The 5,526-nt window shown below is 46.2% G+C and overlaps 1 protein-coding gene and 1 long non-coding RNA gene across 2 annotated transcripts in view; one reads left to right on the top strand and one right to left on the bottom strand.

Annotated features, from left to right (window-relative positions):
• six3a (SIX homeobox 3a) overlaps positions 1-802 on the bottom strand; it is a 5,411-nt gene extending 4,609 nt beyond the window's left edge. The window contains exon 1 of the mRNA XM_086172882.1: positions 747-802. The gene's annotated coding sequence lies outside the window, so the exon portion shown is untranslated. The remainder of the gene's footprint in view (positions 1-746) is intronic.
• Positions 1-5,193, top strand: part of LOC147236721 (uncharacterized) — a 5,346-nt gene extending 153 nt beyond the window's left edge. The window contains exons 1-3 of the long non-coding RNA XR_015108727.1: positions 1-186; positions 1,725-1,894; positions 3,950-5,193. The exon at positions 1-186 is cut by the window's left edge and continues 153 nt beyond it. This is a non-coding gene — a long non-coding RNA (uncharacterized LOC147236721). The remainder of the gene's footprint in view (positions 187-1,724; positions 1,895-3,949) is intronic.
• Positions 5,194-5,526: the final 333 nt, after the last annotated feature.

Raw genomic sequence — 5,526 nt, 5'->3', positions numbered from 1 at the left:
GGGATTACGGCGGTTCTCTTTCCCCCCCTTTTTTTTTTTTAATTACATTTTTTTTCCACTTTTTTCCCCGATTCGTGCACCTTTAATCACTTTTTTTTATCGATTTATTTTTAGTTTTCTGTAAAACATTTTTATGGTGCGCCTTGGATTTTTTTAAAATTTTTTGAAACATTTAAAAAAAGTCAGGTACGCTCGTGGTTCGATTTCTCCAGTGTGCGTGTGTGTGTGTGTGTGTGTGTGTGTGTGTGTGTGTGTGTGTGTGTGTGTGTGCGCAAGGGGACGCTTTTTTTTCCCCCCGTGTAATTTCTGAACCCCGAAAAAAATAACCCCACCAAAATCCCGACTATCACCGTGTCCGATCGAACAAAGATCGCGGCGTTTCCGGTCCGCGGCGTTGACGGCTTCCGGTCACAGGACCCGCGGTGTGATTTCCATGTTTACGGCTAAAAAACGGCGTCGCATTTCTAGACGATGCGTGTGTTTGTGTGTGTGAGAGGTTGTTAAAGGAGTGTGTGTGTGTTCACCCCGCGCCGAGAACGCGGCTCTTATTTTGAAAGGGCGCGGATGAAAGTCGGCGCGGCGTGTAATCCGCCCGCGGCCGCGCCGCCGCTGACATCACGCTCCTGAGCCGCCTTTCCGACAAATCATTCAGGAATTCCCCCTTTACACCCCCTTTAACCCCTTTACACCCCCTTTTACTCCCCCTTTACACCCGCTTTACTCCCCATTCGTTCGCCTTTACGCACCTTTTTACGCGCGGCTCCGCGGAACTTTTTTTTGACGCGCCGCACTTTTTTTCCACGCTCGTATCCGAGTGCGAGTGCGTGTGCGTGTGCCTGGTTGGAGGCTTTAAAAAAATAAGAAGGGGGGAGCAGGAAGGACTAATCCCGGCCGGCACCTGAATCGGCGCGAACCGGAAGTAACGGCCGATATTCGTTTTTTTTTTTTTTTTTTTTTCGGGGGGTGGCTTTTGACGTTAAAAATTCGCCTCGTTTGCGCACACGCACACGCACGCCCCCTCGCTCTGAATGTGAGTGTTCTTCCTCTCCGGCCGCCCTCCTCTTCCTCACCCCATCCCTCCTTCCCTCCCTCCCTTTCGGAAATCACCCGCTTGGAGGTGAAACGCAAGACCTGAATGGGGATTGTAGCAAGGTGGGGGGGTATTTAGGGGGAAGGGGGTATTTTAGGGGGGTGGGGGGGGTAAAGCCAGTGGTAATTCACATTCTTCTACATGGCTTTTGTTTACGTTAAGCGTGTAATTAACACCGACCCCCCCCCCCCATTCCCCCCCTCCAAAACAAGTTTATTCACCTGCCGTAATTGTGTGTTTACCCGCTGAGTGTGTGTGTGTGTGTGTGGGGGGGTGACGTGACCCCCCCACACACACACCCTCCAACCCACCTCCTCTTATCTTATATCCTGTTTACTTTTATTTATTTTATTTTTATTTTAATTCCCCCCCCCCACCCGCCCCCGCAGGTTAATTGACCCAATTAGGGTTGTGTTATTTTTCACCCCCCCACTCTCCCCCTCTTTTCTTGTCTTTAAAAAAAAGGAGGGGAGGTAAACAAAAGCTGTCGTGTTACGTCACTTGGAGAGAGAGAGAGGGAGAGAGAGAGCGAGAGAGAGAGAGAGAGAGAGGATTTATTTATTCTATTTATTTATCATCCAATTCTATATTTTCCATTTTATCCCTGTGCTCCCTCGTTGACCCCGGCGCGCAGAGGCTGGACAAAAAAAGACCCTCCCTCCCTCTTCCTCCACCTTCACCCCTCTTCCTCCACCCCTCTTCCTCCTTCTCCACCTCCACCCCTCCATCCCTCCATCCTCCTCCTCCCCGGCAGAGAGCGGAGTCTCCCGCTCCTGCAGCCTGGACCCGCCGGAGCAGCAGCCGGTGAGTTTATAATCATAATTATTATAATCATTTTAATAGGCGTGTTTCCTGCGCATGCCTGTTTCTTGTTTCACGTCGTTTCTTATTTTTACTTCTTTTTTTTTCTTTTTCCAGCGTGTGGCAAAGTTTCCACGGAAAGAGAAAAAAAAGTTTCACGGCATCTGGCTTATTTTCTTTTTGACGCCGAGCTGATCCGGACGGGACGTGGTTCAGGTTCCGGTTCTGACACTTTTTGTATATTTTCTCCGTGGCTGTCCCGGGGATCGGAGCGTGTCCGTGGGCTTGGCGTGTCCGTGGGAGCCGCTTCCCGTCCCTCGAACCTCAGGGCCGGCGGTCCGAAGCGTCTGTTTGCTTTCAATCTGACCGTTCAGATAATCCTCCTTTCCCTGGACTTTTATTATTATCATTATTATTATTATTATTATTATTATTATTATTATTATTATTATTATTATTATTATTATCGTCATTATTATTATTATTATTATTATTATTATAATATTCTGATTGTTATACCCTCCCTATTGCGTGGGGATCCCCCACGCCGACCTGTTAATCTGGATTAAAAAAAGAGTAAATCAAAATATAAAACTATGAACTTGAAAATTCGGTTTCCGGTTTGAAACCCGCGAGAAAAGACGATCATACCGGCCGCAACCCAAACCGTCATTTTTTGATAAAACTATTTGTTTAAAATCATTATTTCGTTTTTTAATCCGATATATTTATTTAATCGATGCCTTTTAACTTGATCATATTTAGCTATTTTCACGGATCGTTGTGTCCACCGCGGCTTTCCTTTTTAATTATTATATTAATTAACTTAATTATTTTTTTCCTGTCACGTTCGAGAAAAGGGACACATCCCAAGCACCTGCCGTGCACGTTGGCGTTCCTCGCGGTGTTTTTCTTCACCCGGATTCCCGCACTTTAATTATCCAATTTAATTACAAACAAAAATGAATTAAAACAAATCAATTTTCGGTCGGGAGGGGGGGGGGGGGCTTTGGTATTACGCATCTTATCAGGTGCACATAGTGAACCCAGAGTCGGTGTATCTGCAAAAAAAAACAAAAAAAAAAACAGTAGCCGCGCACACACACACATACACGCACACACACACGAACACGCGCACACGCACAAATGTAAAATAAAGAGGAGACCTTTAGGTGGGCCGCTGCTAAGGAGGATTTGGCAACTTTAACAGTGAGGCCTTGCACAGAGGACCCCCCCCCCCCCACACACACACAAACACACACACACACACACACACACACATTGTTTTTATTGTGCGCTCTCATTAGGGGGACTTCCTGGAAGGCCCGGGCGCGCGCCCGCGTCGGAGCTGTCCAATCCGTGCACGCACACGGCCCGTTGGCGACAGTTAATGAGCGCTCCTCCCCGCGGAGGAGAAGCCGAGGAGGAGCCGAGGAGGAGCCGCCGAGGAGCGGAGGTCCTCCTTGTGTCAACTCGTTACTCCCTAATGACCCCCCCAACATCCCCCGTAGTCAATGGGGCCCGTGCACACGGATGCGTGTGCGTGAGAGACCCCCAGAAGAAGTGCGGAAGCTGCAACTCTCCACTTTCTTCTTCTGCAGGGGGCTTGCTTGCATGATGCTTGCACATAAATACGCGTGATTTCAGATGACTCTGTTTGCGTATGTGTGTGCACGCGTGCGTGGGGATTTGCTTTCACACAACACACACACACCTCACAAACACATATAGACACTTCCCCCTCATGAACGCGCATCATCCACACATGACTGTGCCTGCATCCAGGTACAAACCGGAAATTGATTCCTGGAGGAGGCGCCACTAAAAGAGATCAATACCCCCCCCCCCCCCTCGCGCTTTCTGCCCCCCCCCCCTCCCCGGGCTGGTCATCATCACTTCCGCCCACAGGTGGATCTGGATAATTTGTGACCGAGAGTATAATCCCTCCTCCTGTAGACGCAGGAGGAGGTGGCGCGCCTCCTTTTCTCATCCGGTTTCTGGTGGGATTATTTCCTTTTTTTTTTTTTTTTTGTTTGATTTTTTTCTTTTTTTTCAAAGAATTTAAATCCATGCACGTCCACCTGCTGCAGACAGGCGTCCCTCCTCTGACCCCCCCCCCCCCAGGATGCCCAGGATGACCTCTGCTGCAGCACCGGAAGTGGAGATCACTCCGCCGGATACTTCGCGGATGGTGACAGCGGACGCAAGTAGCATAAAATGTATAAAACAACACATGATCGATGGATGAATTTTTTAAAGAGAAGTAGATATAATTATCTCCATGAAGTAAGTGTAACATACTTCTTTGAAAAGTTCGAGATTTGGGGAAATTTTACCGAACCGGAAATGAATCGATTTATACTCTCATTTGAAAAAACAAGCAAAAAAATAAAACAAAAAAAAAAACGATTATTTTTTTATTTTTCAGTATTTTCCTTCGCTCTCCTCCATCCCTCCATCCCTCCAGCAGGGAGCGATTCCCGCGCGGACCGGAAGACGGGATTACGGCGGGCCGAGGACTGGACGCTGCGGGCTGAGGCCGGTGGGACGCCCCCCTCTTTTATTCCTAATCCCCTCAACAAACAAATTTTTTTTATATCATTTTAAAACACTTTGGTCATTTAATATCGAGTTTCCTTCACGCTTCAGATTCGTAATCTGAACTCTAAATAGTCCTTTCGTTGATGATAATCTCTAATCTGCCGGTTTCTGTTTCACAGACTATTAAAGAGTAAATTACTGGGTTTGTTTTAAGTTAAAATCATTAAATAAAAGTATCTAAAAGATTCCACAATAAGAAGTTGCAGCCGAATTTAGATTAACTTTATTTTCTATACTGTAATCCTAATTTACGTCTCGATTTAATCCTTTCTGAGTCCGAAACGGAACCCTTTACCCCCCAGTTTGTCTCCCAGAGGTGTGCGTGTGCGTGTGTGTGTGCGTGTTTGTGTGTGTGTGTGTGTGTGTCGACGAAAAAGAGGCGGCGGAGATCAAGCCAGATTATAATCTAATCTGATTACAATGTAATCTGACCGAGATTCGGATTGATCGTTTCACGTAAATCGCCGCGGTTGCCATGACACCGCCGTTTGACGCATTCAGGCGCGCATGTCTTTTCGCGCACGTCGCGCTTAATCTAATCCGCCGCGGCTGCATCCGCCCGGCAGCCAATCAGAGCGCAGACCTGAGCTCACCGGAAGTGACCGACCCCGGAACCGGATACGTGGTTCGTCACAATCGCGTAACTGAAGGAAGAGAAGAAACGAGCAACAGGTCAACTCGAAGACTAAATATAATAATAACAAAACAGTAATACTATATAAATAACAATAAAAATAATAATTATAATAATAATAATAATAATAACAGTATTAGTCTCTATTTAAGAAAATGTGTCTGTCTGTAAATATATGTATGTATATAGGTGTGTGTGTATATATATATATATATACACACACACAAACACACACCTATATACATACATATATTTACATACATATATGTGTGTGTGTGTATATATATATATATATATATATATATATATATATTCCATTGAAGAATTAATATTTGAAAAGTAGTAAGATCCCACGGTGTCCATGTCCGTGTCTGTGTCCACGCCTGACGCAGACGCCAGT

This window comes from Fistularia commersonii, chromosome 2 (genome assembly GCF_037954325.1).
Source record: "Fistularia commersonii isolate RoL2024-O1a breed Wild chromosome 2, RoL_Fcom_v1.0, whole genome shotgun sequence".
Lineage (NCBI taxonomy): Eukaryota > Metazoa > Chordata > Actinopteri > Syngnathiformes > Fistulariidae > Fistularia > Fistularia commersonii.
The sequence above is the reverse complement of the archived record's forward strand: the minus strand, read 5'-3'. Positions and strand labels throughout refer to the sequence as shown.